A 19,222-nucleotide genomic window follows, 5' to 3' on the forward strand; every position below is an offset into this window, starting at 1 on the left:
TTATAGGTTCATGTTCATTTCCGTGTTCATGTTTTCCCCAAGCACAAAACTGCCATTCGATTGCTTTATTGATAACATGGCATTGGCTTCCATGGTGTTCTGGATAGATGTAAGAATCTATGTTAAGGAGAAAAAGCATTTGACAAAAATAATTTGGAAGTTTCTACCCACATTTCTTCGATGATACCAAATTCCAAAGATTCCAATTTAGACTAGACTCTGCAATTGCAAAAAGAGTGTTAAGTACCTTCACTTACAAATACCCATATCTCCTTGACTTAAAAAATATCGCACACCATCTGATGAAATAGCAGTGAAAACATTTGCAAACTGTCTTGGATGCTGCTGTGCCTAAACTTACTTTTGTAAATATTACACAAAACGGAAAAAAGAATCGCTAAATGGAGCAACTTGTCTATAACTTTTCCATGCATCACTTACCAGCCAAGCAGCTCGAGAAAGCACAGGTCAACTTTTGTTTCCTACTGAAAGGACAGATTCTAGCAATGTCAAATTTCACAACTTTTAAATATTTTAAATTTGATTTGCATAGAAACAAAAAAAAAACTATCAATACAACAGAACTTGCACCATTTTATCCAATTCATTTGGAGATACAACAATTAAGCATACTGAAGAACATTTGGTTAGAAAACTGTTAGTGAAAGAACTTTGTAAGTCACTTACCAATGGAACAGCATTACCTTGACAAATATATAATTCACTTCATGAAAATCTTCCATTGTTTAGCCTATAAATTTCTCCAGAATACATTTCACAAATGGAAAGCAGTACCTCTGTTCATAAAACACTCACCATCTTAGTTATCAGCAGTTTTTGAAAAGTGAGCACTGCAGTTCAGCTATGGAAAATGGGTCAGTCTCAGGATCAACTTTTTTTTGCAAAGAATGCAGTCAGTTTCAGTCAGTCAGGCACACAACCTAAAGTACAGCATGTAGCACATACTTTTGATTAGAGAGTTTTGAAATAATCACTCTTTGAATCAATGTTGATACTGTAGCAATTTGAAGCCGAGCTGACTATTTACTGTAACTGAACTTGAACCTGGTTTATTTTCAATCAAAAATTAACTATTTTGCAAACTCAAAATTATACAATGGCTACTTGATTTCCTACAAGACTTGCACAACAACAGACTTACCTTCTGTCTAGTCTATAAATGAACAAACACTGTAAACTAAAAACTGGTCTTTACATTTTTTCAAAATACAGCATCAACGACAAACAAACAGAAAAATAAAAATAGCTTGTATAAGGTGTGATCGCAGTTTGTATTTTACCATTTCTGGTAACACATAGCAATTACATTACAGCAGAACATGCACGAGTTCATATGTTCGAAGCACTTTGCGAATTCTGCACTCGTTTTCCACCCAAAAATTTTACCATTCCAATATTTATGTTGGTTACCAGAGAAAATATGGACCAGTAATAGGCCTTTTGAGTACTAATGATCTTTGGATGGATGTGGTTAAGTATTGATTCAATCAAAATAACTGGATACTGATGTCGGATCAGCCAATGTTAATTGGCTTGGTGTATGTGTAAATTGTCCCTAGTGTGTGGAGGATAGTGTTAATGTGTGGGGATTGCTGGTCGGGCGGACTCGGTGGGCTGAAGGGCCTGTTTCTGTATCTCTAAACTTAACCAAACAGTGGCTCATGATGGTCAGGTACTTTCAATCTCATTGATGAAGTATTGATCAGTAAACGTGTGTACATTGGTCAGATGAATGTTCATCTATCATGTGTAATTTTAGAATTGGATGATACCAGTCACATGTAACCATGCTTAAGGTATAATAATCACTTTGATTTGTGTCACACCGGAGCTTTACATCCTTACATATATTTTAATAAAAAGCAATTGAACAAAAGAGGTTGAGTCATGACAGATTATTAAGAGTGCACGAGATGACAGAATTCCTATAAAACAGGCTTTGTAAAAGAGAAATTATGCGATTAACACCATTATTCAGATTTGCAATATGTTGGAGTGAAGTGATAGGTTTATCAAATCAAATTCAACCTGAACTACTAGTAGTAGAATTTCAATGCATACAATGGAAACTATCTTGATTTGATGCATAATCTAATATTTGATAATTGCCAACTTCAATTGCCAACTGGTTGGCTTTTGAAAATAAATATTTACTCATCAAAATAGCAATAATGCTTCATTTTGAAGTGAAAAGTAATTCCAGCCAGAGAGTTCAGTGTTCAAGTACAGGCATTTGAGAAGACCATTACAGTACAGATTTCTAGCAGTAATGAAGATGACATGATAGAATTCCTATAAAACAGGCTTAGTAAAAGGGAAATTTCTTTTTTTTAATGTTATCAAACTCCAATTTACCTTTATTTTAAAGTAAAAGGTGTGAAAGAAAAACAATTGATAAAATAAATTAGGTTCTAGTAAAAAGATCGGCTAAGATTTCCGTGGGAAATCAGATAGACACAAGAGAATAATACCAATGCATGGGGATGAGGAAAAGAGCAAAGGAATATGAGTGACAAAACTGTTCCATCTGGAATGGACAGAGACAGATCAACTCCCCCTAATCCATAATAATTCTACATAAGCTTTAACGATAACTTGGGAGTTTTCCTCCGACTACGCAAACTGGAGTTGTTTGCTGGCATCGATACAATATCCAAGGTTCTAATGATCTCAGTTTTGGAGTGGATACAAAGGTTGTAATTTTTACAACAAACCCTGCACACTAACTTGAGTTTGAAGCAAAATAGATTGAGAAGTGATAACAATTAAAAATCCTTGAATCTTTGTCGTCTACTTTGGCCCAGAATAAGATCATGGCTGGCATGCCATTGTCTAGCAGAAATAGAATGGTAGTTAACTTTCACGGATAGTGAAATTTCGCACTGCCTTTCATCAATCCCCTTCAGTAGAATAAGCTTAAGAGTTCTGCAGCTTTTCATTTTTCTTGTATGTGGAACACTCTAGAGGTCGTGTCTGAGATGCCCTTTGCTGGGAGGAATCTGCATCACAACTCTTTGACCACTGAGGATGGGTGGGATGTGGGGCGCACAGAAGGTGGAAGGTAGTTTAGGAGGATCCTTGCAATGACTTTCCTTGTAGCAGAAAGAAGGGAGATCCCTCTAATTAATTTGTGAGGTTGGTCACGATTACAACATCAGAGGGGTTATCGGGCAAGTTTATTCATGATGTCACACGAAAAATATTTATTTGTATACTTTATTATTTAAGCAGTAGAAGAAAACCAATGTCAGTACCCTCTCCCTGGCCAACAACCACAACATCTACGTTTATGGTCAAACCCACCCAAATTTTGGTGGGTGACCACATTATCTACATACCCGAAACATGTGCCTCATTTCAAACTCTGTCACAGGAAGGAATTTTCAGGAGACAGAAAACAACGTCAAGGTCATTCATGAACTCTCAGGGAAAAAAGCAACATACCATAGAATTGTAGTATTCAGTTTACACTGAAATAAGTCTGGCAAAGCATTGTGGTAGAATCGTGGAGATCATGCATAAATAGCTGAAAGAGCACAATCTAGCAAACTACCTGCCTGTCCTCTAGCGAGCAGCAACAGTGCAAGAAATCTACTGTTTTCTCATACTGTTATAGCACTCTTTAGCCACCTCAGAATCAACAGAAATGGAAGGAATGATAGTGAAGCTAACTGTCAGGATACAGATATGGGCAGAGAAGACTAGAGGTGAAAGAGTCAAATGGTAAATGAATGAAATGTTAATTTTAAGGTGAAAGAATGAAATGTTAAAGGAAACATGCTGGGCAAATGTTGTTTTTGCACAGGTGCTAGGAATACATTGCTAGGGATGGTAGTGGAAGCAAATACAAGCGTGGCCTTTAAAAGGCTGTTAGATAGACAAAATATGCAGGGAATGGCTCACATGCAGGCAGATGATTAGTTTAACTTGGCATCATGTTCGGCCATACATAGTGGGCACAAGGGCCTGTTTCTGTGCTGTACCATTCTGTTGCAAGTCATCTTCAATTCCAAGCGACTGTTTAAGAAGATTATGTCTTTGCATTATTAAAATTATGACAATATAACAATCTGATCTAAAAAAAATGCGGCTTTTGAGGTTGATGCACACTTTTTAATTAACTTCAGCACATCTTTGTGATGTTGGAGAGAACCTGAGCATCAAGGGGAACCCACCCAAAGGGAGATCATGGAAGATCGACACAGATAAGACTGGCAGTCAAAGTCAAACCCATTTGAGACAGCTTCACTATCTGCAGCACCATTGTGTTCCCAAGACATGCAGGATGGTAGGTTAATTGATCGCTGAAAATTGCCTCTCATGTGTAGATGAATGGTAGATTTAGGGGAGAGTTGATGAGAGTCCGGGGAGAATAAGAAATTGAGATTACTATAGGTAGGTTAGTGTGAATGGGTGCTTGATGGTTGGCAGGGTGGACCAAAGGGCTTTTTCTATGCAGATTTCTGTGTGACGTTTTAAGAGTTATAGCGTGGATTACATTTTTTTTTAATTCGTACTACTAACATCAGACCAAGGTATAGAAATTATGGCATCAAGATTTTATGTCAGTGAGACACTTGAGGTTTTATAGACAGGATGTTCTTAACCTAAACTGGAGGGCAGCCTATATACTTGTAGAAGGCAAAAACAAAATATTTAAACAGAGGATAAGAAGGGAAAATTAGCACTCTATCAGAACAAGGCTAAAAACAAAACAAATAAAACAAAAATATCTGCTGAGTTAATTGAATATTTTGTTCATCTTTGTCAAGAAAACAAAGGATATGTACACAGAATGGAAGAAAATAATAGCACACAATGCTGCGCCAGCCTAAAGAAACACTATCCAGTATAATTCCACCTCCCAACTGTTGCTTTGTAGCACTATGGGTCATAGACACTAGAGGTGTCCTATATACCTTTCCTAGTATCCCTTTCACTGTGTGCAATTTTTCCCCCTCAATTATCATTCAATTCATTTCCAATCCATGTCCCTATAAACTGCTAAACTTTCTGCTCAAAAAAATACTCCCCTCTCAAATGTATTCAACAATCTTATAACTTTCTACATTTTAATCAAATAACCTAACTTAGGCTAGCCAATGTTTATTCAAGCCATATTTTTCCATCCCGATAAATATTTTTGCAAATATTCTCTCACACTTTGTAATGTGATAACTTTTTGCGATACAGTGATTAGAACTTTGGGGGGGGGGAGGGGGGGGGGCAGGAATCAGTATACAAGGTACATTGGACTTGAGTTGGGTGAAACTTGTTCACACGGGTAGCAGTGAATTTGAGTTATGTACCTCAAAATAATATGAAGACCAGTTAATGAATCTATTAAAAAAGGTTGCATGGATTTCTAGAAACGAAAGATAAAGAAATATGGTGACAGTAGGAGTAGGATCGACCATAACCTTATTGAATGAAAGACCAGGCTCCAAGGGACAAATGGCTTATACTTTTCAATGTTTCCTTTAACAAAACTACTGACTGTCTACAAATACAAGTAAAGATGTTATAGGTGCTTAACAGATCAGGCAGCAATCATGGAGAGAGAAACAGTCCATCAAAAGTGGAAAACAAGCGTATCAAAGTGTTTTTTAATTGTATGGGGCAGGTGGGATGGACAGAATAAAGTGAATGTCTACAATAGAGTGGAGACCAAGACTGTCCAGAAGGCAGATTTGCTCTTGCCAGCTGGGCGGCACAGTGGTAGCGCCAGAGATCCCGGTTCAATCCTGACTACGGGTGCTGTCTGTGTGGTGTTTGTTCATTCTCCCTGTGAATGCGTGGGTTTTCTCCGGATGCTCCAGTTTCTTCCCACACTCCAAAGACATACCGTTTTAAACCAGAAATTTTAGTTATTTCCTACACTACTGGTTTGTAGGTTAATTGGCTTATTTAAAAGCAGAGAAGCAGACTATAGCAAATGCTGCAAATCTGCAATAAATGAGTGCTGGAATTACCATTAGTGTGACAGATGAAAGGCCTTACATCAGAACAGGTGGTTTGACACAAGCCGGCAGGGTTGGTTATATGAAACAGTTGGAGTCAGTATCAAGTCACAATACTACAATGTGCCTAGCTAAATAGAATGAGATGCTGTTCCACCAGCTTGTTACACGTGACACTAATAAATCCAAACCTATAATTGTATGTTGAAGATCAAACATTATAGGAGTGGGTGTGGGGAGGACAGTCAACTGGAAGCTTAGGGACACCCTTGCACATTCCTTTTGTTCTCTTCTTCTCCCTTTGCCCTCTGCAGCCTAAAACATGATATGTTTTCCTTCTTTTTCCAGTTCTGAAGGATTATTGTACTGATAGATTTCCTCTTTTTCTTGCCATGTATACTGACGTACACAATATTTCTAGCTTTTTGTTTGCCTTATTTCAAATTTCAGCATGTATGGTTTGGTTATGCTTCCACTCTAACTGTGCTATTTCTAAAGATTGATATACGCAACCTTCCAAAACATTGGAGTAAAAAGGTGGGAAAAATTGGTATGAGAGGGAACAAAGGTTATTCTCACTCATACATTGTGATGGTGTGCCCAAACCAATTCTTCTCCTCACTCAATATTTTTATTCAGTTTCATTATTATGATTCTCATAAAGATGACATTTCAGCATTGATACATTTCCAACAAAACTGTGCACTTCTTCTAAAACCAGAATAACGTGCTTTTCGATGCATTCGAGATTCACAGAATCTAGTGAAAACATTTTACAACTGGTACTTGTATTTATTGCATTCAAGGTGATATTTAATACGATGCTTTCAAGCATTGAAGAAATGACAACCATAGGCACCGGGAGCAAATAGTTTAATAGAACACGGGAGGATAATATAACTCATGGGGAACACCGCGCTTTTGCTAGACGTTCCCGGATTAGGGCACTGGTGCAGTTTCTTGTCAGTAACTGGTCTTGCAAAAACGGTCCTCTCCTTGGCGGCAGTGACACGCCGACGGCCAACAGATGGCAGGGTGGGCTTCCTTGTTCGAGTTTGCAACCGCTCACTAACTCGGGCATGCAAGCCCGCGCTGGCTCCGGTGTCCCTACCGCCTGCGTTGTCCCAGTGCTACGATTCCCCCGCCAGTGCCTGGAAATCCCGTTCGCTCGTGGTGCAATTCCACACCCCCCCCCTCCCCCCCAAACATCCCATCCCAACTGGACGCCGCGCTGTTGCCAGTGTCCCGCGCCGCTGGAACCCGCGTTGCTACCAGTGCCACGAGACCTCTGGACGCCCGCGCTGCCCCCGGTGCTTCGTCTCACTGGACGTATGCACTGCCTCGGTACCCTTGTGGCACTGGGACGCACACCCTGTCCCCCAATGCCCCCGGCCCAGTGAACTCCACCCAGTGCTCCGTGCCACTGGACGGACGCGCGGCCCTCGGTGCCTCGTGCTCACTGGTTCCCCACCCCCGTGCCCACTGGAGCCTCCAGTACCTAGTGACCAACGACCCCCCTCCAGTACCTAGTGACCAACGACCCCCCCCCCCCCCAGTACCTAGTGACCAATGACCCCCAACCCCAGTACCTAGGGACCAATGCCCCCCCCAGTGCCACTGGTTCAACCCAGCCGCCCGCTCTGGCAGTGGGTCCATTGCCTGCCCCAAATGGGCGAGAGGAAGATGGGGGTGGAGGAGAGGGGGAGTGGGACATGGGGGAGGTATATGATATGATGGGTGGGGGGGGGAGATGGGGAGGGAGGGGGGAGAGGGGGAGAGAGAGGGAGAGAGAGGGGAGAGAGAGGAGGGGATGGAGAGAGGGAGAGGGGGGGAGAGAGAGATGTGGGGGAGAGGGAGGGGGTCGGCGAGAGGGAGGGTTGGGGGAGAGAGGGATGGGGAGAGAGGGATGATGGGGAGAGAGAGGGGAGAGAGGATGGGGGGAGAGAGAGGGATGGTGGGGAGAGAGGGAATGGGGGAGAGAGGAATGGGGGGAGAGAGGAATGGGGGAGAGAGGATGGGGGGGAGAGGAGGGGATGGGAGAGGGGAGGATGGGAGAGAGAGGATGGGGGGAGAGGGAATGGGGAGAGAGATGGGAATGGGGAGGAGAGGGAATGGGGGAGAGAGGGGGGGAGGAGGGAATGGGAGGGAGGGGATGGGGAGAGGGAGGGTTGGGGGTGAGAGAGGATTAATGGGGAGAGAGAAGGATGGGGGGAGAGAGAGGGATGGGGGAGAGAGGGATGGGGGGAGAGAGAGGGATGGGGGGGAGAGGGATGGGGGAGAGAGGGGGATGGGGAGAGAGAGGATGATGGGGAGAGAGGAAATGGGGAGGGGGATGGGGAGAGAGGGATGGGGGGAGAGAGGGAGGAATGGGGGAGAGGAGGGGGGGGGGAGAGAGGAGGGATGGGGGAGAGAGAGAGGGGAGGGATGGGGGGATGGGGGGAGAGAGAGCGGGATGGGGGTGAGAGAGGGGATGGGGGAGAGAGGGATGGGATGAGAGAGAGGGATGATGGGGGAGAGAGAGGGATGGTGGGGAGAGAGAGGGATGATGGGGAGAGAGAGGGATGGTGATGGGAGAGAGAGATGGGGGGATGGAGGGAGAGAGAAATGGGGAAGGTATGATGAGAGGGGGAGAGAGGGAGAGGAGTTAGGGAGAGGGAGTGGAGGAGAGGGAGAGGAGGAGGGGAAGAGCCCCCCCCCCCTTCTCCAAGCGCCGATGGCGCCTCACCGAGAACAATGGAGAATCGGCCGAGGGGAAAAAATCTTGGAAGGTTCGAGAAGGGAATCGTCGAGGACGAAGCCACGGCTGAGGGAGAAAAAGTCCGAAAATATCCCGCCTCGTACCTTAAAGGAGGGGGGGTGATGAAAAAGATAAAAAGAAAAACGGAGAAGGTAGGAAAAGCTGCGAAGAGATGGAAGGAGGGAGAAGGGGGGCAGCTTGGAGGAGGAGGAGAAGGAGGAACAAATAAAAAGGGGTGAAAGAAAAACATGCAAATTACATAGAAATTAAGATTTCCATCGGATACGGGGCAGAAGAGAATAATAAACATGCATGGGGAGGGGATATGAGGGAGGAATAAACTTGTTGTCGGCGGTGCAGGCTCTAGTCTAGAAGGTCGGCACGATCTTTTATCTGAGAATTGTTTATCTTGTTTTTCCATCGCGACATGAGGGGGCATTGAAGATCTCCCTCTCCTCTCTCTCCCCCCCTCCCCTGTCTCCTCCACCTTCTCCTCTCTCCATCACCGCCGCCATCCTCCTCATGTCCAAACCGTTCGTTCCCCTCGAGGTTTTGTTTTTACTCACCCGCCACTAAAGCCGCGGGATCTTCCCTCTTTCCCCCTTTTTTTTTCCTTTTTCCTCAGCTGCTTGCAATTCGGTGGGGGGACCGTGGATGGGGGGGCAGGGGGGTGTGAAAAAGAAATGTTGACGGATGCAGCGCCAAAAACAAACACCTCCAGACTCACACACTGACACAGAGAGAGAGAGAGCGAGCTCGAGAGCACAACCCTCCCAGACACATCAACACGCTGACTGGGCGGAGAAAGAGGCGGGCGGCCATGCCCAGGGAGGGGGCGGGACATCGGCCGGCCAATGGGCAGCCGCGGGAGGCGGGACCTCTCTTTCCATTGGTGGGCGGAAGCGTCCATCAGGGAGGCGGGAGATGTGGCAGCCAATCAGGTAGCGGGGAGGCGGGACCACGCTCCCCATTGGTGGGCGGTCGCGTCCGTCAGAGGGCAAGTCAGGCGAAAGCTGGGTTCTCCCGCGCCCCCCCCTCCCCTCCCTTCATTGAGCCGTCTCGGGGAGCAACCCTGGGCAGACAAGTGGGGGTATCAGTGCAAACAACACAGCACCCTGTGCAGAGAGATGGGGGCATCCATGCAAACCAAAGATCCTATAGCGGTGGATCTTTGATGCAAACAACATTGCACCTTGGGCAGAGAAACAGGGAGGTGGGAGCATCCGTGCAGATGGTGTAGCATCCGCCCCTTAGAGAGAGAGAAAATGGGTATCTGTGCAGAGAGAGCAAAAGCCTATCCTGAGAAATAGGGAATTCATGCAGACAGTATTGCACCCTGGGCAGGGAAAAGGTTGTGTGTGTGGGGGGTCATCCAGCAGATAGCGCGGCACAAACTGGGCAGAGAGAGGTGGGGGACATTCGTACGGAGAGCCTTATCTTGCGATAGAGATAGGATAGAATGTATAAGGGTCTCGACCCGAAACGTCACATATTCCTTCCCTCCAGGGATGCTGCCTGACCCGCTAAGTTACTCCAGCATTTTGTGTCTATCTTCGATTTAAACCAGCATCTGAAGTTCCTTGGAGATAGACACAGAATGCTGGAGTAACTCAGCGGCGGCGGCTACGGGTGCTGTCTGTACGGAGTTTGTACGTTCTCCCCTGTGACCTGCGCGGGTTTTGTCCGAGATATTGGGTTTCCTTCCTCCCACACTCCAAAGACGTACAGGTTTGTAGGTTAATTGGCTTGGTATAAATGTAAATTTGTCCCTCGTGTATTAATGTGTGGGGATCGCTGGTCAGTGCGGACTCTGTGGGCGGAAGGTCCTGTTTCCGCGCTGTAACTAAACTAAAATAAAAACTAAATATCCAAGTTTGCTGATGATGCAAAGATAGAACATAGCTGGGCTGTGGGGAGGATGCAGAGAAGTTTTAGTGAGATACAGGATGACAAATGGACATAGGAGGTAGAACATGATGAGGAAAAATGTAGGTCATTCATTTTTGTAATAATAATTGATAGGGAGACATTTTTAATGGTGAGAGATTACACATAGTTGGTTTTCATAGGGATATAAGTACGTAAAAAAACAAAAACAAAAAAATCTTTTTCATACAGAGGGTTGTGAATCTGTGGAATTCTCTGCCTCAGAAGGCAGTGGAAGCCAATTCTCTGTATGCTTTCAAGAGATAGTTGGATACTCTTAAAGATAGCAGAGTCAGGGGATATGGGGAAAAGGCAGGATGGGGTACTGAGTGTGGCTGATCAGCCATGATCACAGAGGATGATGGTGCTGGCTCGAAGGGCCGGATGGCCTACTCCTGCACCTATTGTCTATTGTCTATTGTCCATTGTAATAAATAGCAACTATGTTTCAATGTGGTGTTCATCAAAACTACTCATCTGTTTTATGCTATTTTCCTGTATTTCACATTCAAGTTACATTTATTATCTCATGCACCAACTGGTACAGTGAGATTTGAGTTACCATACAGCCATACGAATAAAAAGAACACAATATAAGATAGAATTTAACATGAACATCCCCCACAGTGGAATCAACGTTTCCCACTGTGAGGGAAAGCAATGAAGTTCAGTCATCTTCCTCTTTGTTCACCCATGGTCGGGGCCTTTAAGCCCTCGGAGCACCGATGTCGGAACGGAAGAACACACTCAGCGGCTTGGAGTTTCTGAATGTGCCACCTCCTACCGGTGACTGCGGCTTCCGAAGTCCACAGGCCGAGCTGGGCAGAGTTCCAACACTGGCGACCCTCGGCAAAAGTTCCCCCACTCATCCACCTGCCTATATCCTCTGAAGTCTTTACATTCTCCTCAGTACTGACATTCCAACCTAATTTAATACCACTCACTGATGTCCTTGTACATAATTCACTGGAAGTTAATGTGAAGGTTCAGCAAGTAATTAGGAGGGCGAATGATATGCTTTTGCAAGAGGACTTGAATACAATGGTATTCAACATGGAGGGTGGTGAATCTGTGGAATTATTTGTCACAGAAGGCTGTGGAAGCCAAGCCGAGAGAGATGGATTCTAGACTAGTACTGGTGTCAGGGGTTATGGGAAGAAGGCAGGAGAATGGGGTTAGGAGGGGGAGATAGATCAGCCATGATTGAATGGCGGAGTAGACTTAATGGGCCGAATGGCCTAATTCTGCATCTATTGCTTATGACAGCAGTCTTGCTCTAACTATAGACTTCTGGAATATGGTGTACATCTAGTCTCCCTGTGGAATGGTCTACTTTCAATACAGTGAGCACAATGAAGACTCCCCATATTGATTCCTGGGGTGGTGGGTCCTAATATTTGTGGGAAAGTTGGTAAACTAGGCTTGTACTGAGTTAAAAATTATAGATGATCTTATTGAAACATACAGTACATACTTGCAAAGAGCTTGACAGGGTAGATGCAACATGATTTTTTTCTCTCGACTGGCTAGAACCAAGGGTCAAAAATTAAAATAAGAGTTTGACCATTCAGACCAGGGGTGAAAAAAAATAGCCAGGAGTTGATGAATCTTTGGAGTTCATTGCCATCAATGGCTGTGAAAGCCTAATTGCTGGGTATATTTAATGCAGCAAAGTACTGGGCGATTCAGATTAAGTTTGTAACGTTAATTAGCTTACATAACAATTATTACTGTGAGACTCTTACTCTTTTAAGGATTATGTCCTATGACAAACTCTTCTATGAGCCGCACCAATCCTTTTAGAAAAGTCCAGTGGCGGTATGTGAAGTGTTCCTGGATGAATAGCGCGCACGCTGAGTTCCTGTAACCCCGGCATTCCTTCTCTGTCTAACCCTCCGCCACCCAAATCGCACCAGCTTCTCGTTTTCACCCAACAAACAGCTAGCAATGGCCTGTTTCCTTTATCATTAGTTTTTTGCATGTATTTCACTCATTGTTCTTTATCTCTCTGCACCATCGCCTATATCTCTCGTTTCCCTTATCACAAACCAGTCCGAAGAAGGGTCTCGACCCGAAACGTCACCCATTCCTTCTCTCCAGAGGTGTTGCCTGTCCAGCTGAGTTACTCCAGCTTTTTGTGTCTGCCCCAAGTTCTATGGAGTCCCATCCTCGCATCCTACACACTAGGTGCAATTTACAAAAAAAAAAAGATTAATCTACAAACACAGGAGAACATGCAAACTCCGTACAGACAGCGCCCTTGGTCAGCATCGAACCCGGGTTTCTGGCGCTGTGAGGCAACAACACAACCGCTGCCTTTAATTCCCACAAATTTGGTCTGCCTGTAATTATGTACGTCGGCCACTTCTTCTGAAAGAACCCGAGCAAATCTTGCAGTCCTACCGTAAATCATATTCCGTGGACAAATATATTAAAAAATAAAACAAGCAACGGAAAAGATGTGCGCTGGTTTGTTGTGTCTAAATTGTTTTTGATGAAAGAATATAAAAAGAAAAATGGAGCATGCCTAACACCACAGTTGAGCGGGTTGAACGTGATGTTGTGGAGCTTTGACTGGGATTATGAAGGATTAAAGTGGTGTAAATAATGATTTTTGCCGCCTTCTCACGTATTTAACTTCCAACGAAGCCAGTTGCTGAGTGTACACACGTTCCCATGAGAAAATGTGTCGGAAAGAACAGCAGATGCTGGTTTAAACCGAAGATGCTGGAGTAACTCAGCGGGAGAGGCATCATCTCTGGAGAGAAGGAATGGGTGACCATTCGGGTCGAGACCCTTCTGCAGATTAGTTAGGGAAAAGGGAAACGAGAGATATAGACGAAGATGTGGAGAGATGAAGGCCACCATGCCGCCCTTCAATATTACAATTTGCACTTATATATTTGACACTTAGAAACATAGAAAATAGGTGCAGGAGGAGGCCATTCGGCCCCTTCGAGCCAGCGCCGCCATTCATTGTGATCATGGCTGATTGTCCCCAATCAATAACCCATGCCTGCCTTCTCCCCATATCCCTTGAATTCATTCACTTGCACTTTACGTGCAATGTGACGAATAAAACCGATTGATTGATTGATTGACCTTTTCATTGCCCGAGATAATGATCAGCAGGATTTCTAGCAATGGCATCTGTAACATTCCATTGGCCACAGACTCCAATCTGGAAATGAAAATGCTCTGTTTATGTCCACACCCCCTTTTTCGTCCGTTAATAAATGATCAGTGTATCATTCATCTCATTACAGCGAGCTCTACTTTGTTTAATAATGTATTGTGTGGAACTTTATCTGGGGATATTTTGAAATTCAAAACAGCTGTACCATTATCTATTCTGCTAATATAAACCTCAAAAAATACAAGTGGTTTGTAAAACGGGATTTCCTTGTTGTAAATTCATGTTGACCCTGCACACCATAATTTACCAACTGCCCTGTTATGACTTAATGAATAATAGATCGTAGTATTCTTCCAACTACTGATATTAGACTTGTCCACAGTTCCCTGTTTTCTATATAATCTTTGGGAATCTTTCCAGACCAACTGAACTTTAAGAGATGCCAAACAGTATATCTACTATCTCCCTAGTCACCATTTTGCAAAACATGAGGAGCCTAGTCATCAGGCAATGTAGATTTATTACAGTTCTCAGTAGTCCCCCCAATAGTTTTTTTTTACTGATGTTAATTTATTTTAATCCATTCTTTCAAATTTTGTAGTTCTCCAGGAAGATGTTTGCAATACCAAGCTGTTATTTATTTTTAACCAAATGTTTTTGGACTATCACCCATTTCAATAATGTTTATTGAGCTAGATTGAGCTACAGAGCTAGATAAAGCTATTAAAGATAGCGGAGTCAGGGGATATGGGGAGAAGGCAGGAACGGGGTACTGATTGTGGATGATCAGCCATGATCACATTGAATGGCGGTGCTGGGTCAAAGGGCCGAATGGCACCTATTGTCTATTCTTATCCCGCACCTATTGTCTATTGTTATCTCCTTTGACCCTCATCAAAAATATTATATGTTGGTTCTTTTTGAAGAATTGTAGGATTCACTTCAGGAACATCTTTGATCATACCATTACTCTGCATTTTGTCTATTCCGATCATGAGTTCTAAATGGACTTTTCAATATAAGCATATGTGGATGTTATATGTACCACAGTTAGCCTCCAAGATGGCGCCCAACTCAAACGACTATTTGCTTGCTAGCCACAGAAGCAGATCCAAAAACACATGTCATAATCGTTGTACACTCTTAAATCTACATTCCTACAGCAACATTTCTTACTTTAACTATGATCTAAACACTATACTATCAATTGTAATCATGTTTTGTCTTTCTGCTGACTGTTTAGCACGCAACAAAAGCTTTTCACTGTACCTCGGTACATGTGGCAATAAACTAAACTAAACTAAACTAAGTATTCATATAACATTTCATTTGTTGCTTTATAATTATAACTAAAGGAACAAATAACACTGGATGGATTTCCACATTTGGTGTATTACGTGCTGAACATCAATAACCAATTCATAGTAAATGCACGGAGGCATTCTTATCAGACAGCGATACTAAGCAAGGAAAATAAGCATGGCGGAGGTCATAAGTGATAGGAGTAGAATTAGGCCATGTGGCTCATCAAGTCTACTCCACCATTCAATCGTGGCTGATCTATCTCTCCCTCCTAATCCCATTCTCCTGCCTTCTCCCCGTAATCTCTGACACCTGTACTAATCAAGAATCTATCTATCTATGGCCTAAAAATATCCACTGACATGGCCTCCACAGCCTACCGTGGCAAATAATTCAACAGATTCACCACCCTTTGTGGAGACACAAAGAACAGCAGATGCTGGAATTTTGAGCAAAACACAAAGTGCTGGAGGAATTCAACAGATCAGACAGCATCTGTTGGGGAATAGATGGGTGGTGGGTGACGTTTCGGATCAGGGCCCTTCCTCAGACTGAATGTAGTGGGTGGGGGAGTGGGGGGGAGGGGGAGGGGGAGAGGAAGCTGGTGTTTACAGGTGAGCAGGGGAGTTGATTGGTAGATAGTTGGAGTAAATGACAAAGGCAAGAAGTGGAAGGAGACAAAAGGGTCTCCCATGAAACGTGATATTAAAGGAATAGGTTGAGGAAGGTCACTTGAAAATTACGATGAAACATCACCTCTCCTAAGCCATAAGTTCGTGAGTTGTAGGAGCAGAATTAGGCCATTCGCCCCATCAAGTCTACTCTACCATTCAATCATGGCTGATCTACCTTTCCCTCTCAACCCCAATCTCTTTCCTTCTCTCCATAACCCCTGACATCATTACTAATCAAGAATCTGCCAATCTCTGCCTTAAAAATATCTCCGCCTTCAAATGTAGGCATAGTACAAAGCTGCATTTCACAACATTATATTGCCTAAATCTTAACGGTTATGAGTGTGCAAGCGGCTGAATTTCATCCAACCCAGTTTAAAAGAGAAAGTGGAATAGAGGCAAGTGAAATATGCTTTAAACTGAGGAGAGTTTGAGCATTGAGACTGACTCCTTGCCCCATACACTGTCAATAGACAATAGACAATGGGTGCAGGAGTAGGCCTTTCGCCCCTTTGAGCCAGCACTGCCATTCAATGTGATCATGGCTGATCATCCACAATCAGTACCCCGTTCCTGACTACTCCCCATATCCCCTGACTCTGCTATCTTTAAGAGCTCTATCTAACTCTCTCTTGAAAGCATCCAGAGAACTGGCCTCCACCGCCTTCTGAGGCAGAGAATTCCACTGACACAACTCTCTATGTGAAAAAGTTTTTCCTTGTCTCTGTCCTAAATGGCTTACCCCTTAATCTTAAACTGTGGCCTCTGGTTCGGGACTCCCCCAACATCGGGACCATGTTTCATGGCTCTAGCGTGTCCAAACCCTTAAAAATCTTATATGTTTCAATAAGATTCCCTCTCATCCTTCTAAATTCCAGAGTATGCAAGCCCAGCCGCTCCATTCTATCAGCATATGACAGTCCCGCCATCCCGGGAATTAACTTTGTAAACCTACGCTGCACTCCCTCAATAGCAAGAATGTCCTTCCTCAAATTAGGAGACCAAAACTGTACACAATACTCCAGGTGTGGTCTCACGAGGGCCCTGTACAACTCATTGCTCATATACTCAACTCCTCTTGTTATGAAGTCCAACATGCCATTCGCTTTCTTCACTGCCTCTGTACCTGCATGTTTACTTTCAGTGACTGATGAACAAGGACTCCCAGATCCTGTTGTACTTCCTCTTTTCCCAACTTGACACCATTTAGATAATAATGTGCCTTCCTGTTTTTGCCACCAAAGTGGATAACCTCACATTTATCCACATTAAACTGCCTCTGCCATGCATCTGCCCACTCACCCAACCTGTCCAAGTCACCCTGCATCCTCATAGCATCCTCTTCACAGTTCACACTGCCACCCAGCTTTGTGTCATCTGCAAATTTGTTAATGTTACTTTTAATCCCTTCATCTAGATCATGAATGTATATTGTAAATAAGTGCGGTCCTAGCACCGAGCCTTGCGGTACCCCATTAGTCACTGCCTGCTATTCTGAAAGGGACCCATTAATCTCTACTCTTTGTATCCTGTCTGCCAACCACTTCTCTATCCATGTCAGCACTCTACCCCCAATACCATGATACTCTAATTTTGCCCACTAATCTCCTATGTGGGACCTTATTAAATGCTTTATGAAAGTCCACGTACAAAGTCCAGTTTCTCAAGTCCTAGGATGTTGAAGTTATGGAACATTAGGGAATGTTTGGGAATTTTCTTCTGAAAATTACTCAGGTGTTCCAAAACTTCACATTGACTGCTTAATCCCAATGAATGTTACCTGGGTGAAAACTAAAGGAGACTGAGTTTGAAGATGTTTCTGAAGTGTCCAGCTATTCTGCAAGAGGCAATGTTATACAATGTTTCTAACAAGGGTCAAGGCGAGATAATAACTCCGAAGATGGATACTCCAACAATAGCTGAAGAATGTTCAATTTTAACACGTCTAAAACAAGCACGGCTTTGAAAAACATAGAGTGCAGAAAACAATTTCTCAGTTAATCTTGCAAACAAATTTTATTGAGCTTCAGGTTGCCTCTTATTTTAACTCTCCTTCCCACTCCCACATTGACCTGCCTGACCTCAGCCTTTTCCATTGCAGAGGAGAGACCAAACACAGATTGGAAGGACAGCATCTCACATCCCATTTGAATACCTTACAATCCGATGGTTTGAATATTGAATGTTCAAATTTCAGGTCACCCACACCCCTAGTGTTATTCTCCCACACATACTTACATGTCTACCGAGATTTCTTTTCCCTTTGTTCACCTTTCCCATTCCCTCCCACCCCTTCCCCTTCCCATCCGATCCCTGAGGCACACCATTAACCACAGGCCTCCAGTGATCGGTGCTGCCTGGGCCCATTGTGTTTGTGGTTTATATCAAGAAATTGGCTGAGAATGTAAAAAGCACGATTAGTAAGTTTGTAGATGACACTAAAGTCGGTATCTTAGATTTAAAAATTACAGCAGGATTTTGATCAGTTGATGTAGATAGACACAAAAAGCTGGAGTAACTCAGCGGGTCAGACGGCATCTCTGGAGAAAAGCAATAGATGATGTTTTGGGTCGAGATCCTTCCTCAGACTCACTCTGAAAACATCACCTATTCCTTTGCTCCAGAGATGCTGCCTGACCCACTTTGTAACTCCAGCATTCTGTGTCTATCTTTGGTGTAAACTAGCATCTGCAGTTCCATCCTATACATCAGTAGATCTTCTTCTTGATCTAATGGTTGTTATTTTAAGGTTGTTACCCTGTTACAACTTGTGTAATGTAACTAACTGCTCTCTGGGTGGCAACAATGTTGAAAGAAAGTTCCCAACCGTCTGTGAAGAACCCTTGAATGAACAATGTGTGTAAGAAAGAACTGCAGATGCTGGTTTAAATCGAAGGTAGACACAAAATGCTGGAGTAACTCAGCGGGTGAGGCAGCATTTCTGGAGAGACAGAATGGGCAACGTTTCGTGTCGAGACATCTCCCTACCATTTCTAGATCTCACTGTCTCCATCACAGGAGACAGACTATTGACCGACATCTGTTACAAACCCACTGACTCCCATAGCTATCTAGACTACACTTCTTCCCACCCTGCTTCCTGTAAAGCATTTATCCCCTACTCCCAATTCTGCACCCAGGATGAGACTTTCCATACCAGGTCATTGGAGATGTCCTCATTCTTTAGGAAATGAGGTTCCCCTCTTCCATTATAGATGAGGCTCTCACTGGGGTCTCCTCAATATCCCGCAGCTCTGCTTTTGCTCCCCTTCCCCCCATTTGTAACAAGAACAGAATCACCCTTGTCCTCACCTTCCACCCCGTCAGCCATCACACACAGTATATAATAGACAATAGACAATAGGTGCAGGAGTAGGCCATTCGGCCCTTCAAGCCAGCACCGCCATTCATTGTGATCATGGCTGGTCAACCACAATCAGTACCCCGTTCCTACCTTCTCCCCTGA

At 43.8% G+C, this 19,222-nt stretch overlaps 1 protein-coding gene across 13 annotated transcripts in view; it reads right to left on the reverse strand.

Moving 5' to 3' along the window:
- Positions 1-9,538, reverse strand: part of LOC129703032 (sodium/myo-inositol cotransporter-like) — a 35,333-nt gene extending 25,795 nt beyond the window's left edge. For 4 of the 13 annotated variants that reach the window (XM_055645205.1, XM_055645203.1, XM_055645210.1 and 1 more), the window contains exons 1-3: positions 9,285-9,538; positions 817-941; positions 172-219 (exon numbers count right to left, since the gene is read on the reverse strand). The gene's annotated coding sequence lies outside the window, so the exon portion shown is untranslated. The other 9 variants (XR_008724497.1, XR_008724498.1, XM_055645212.1 and 6 more) reach the window with 7 other exon arrangements.
- Between the last annotated feature and the right edge of the window lie 9,684 nt (positions 9,539-19,222).

The sequence above is a fragment of the Leucoraja erinacea genome, chromosome 13 (assembly GCF_028641065.1).
Source record: "Leucoraja erinacea ecotype New England chromosome 13, Leri_hhj_1, whole genome shotgun sequence".
Lineage (NCBI taxonomy): Eukaryota > Metazoa > Chordata > Chondrichthyes > Rajiformes > Rajidae > Leucoraja > Leucoraja erinaceus.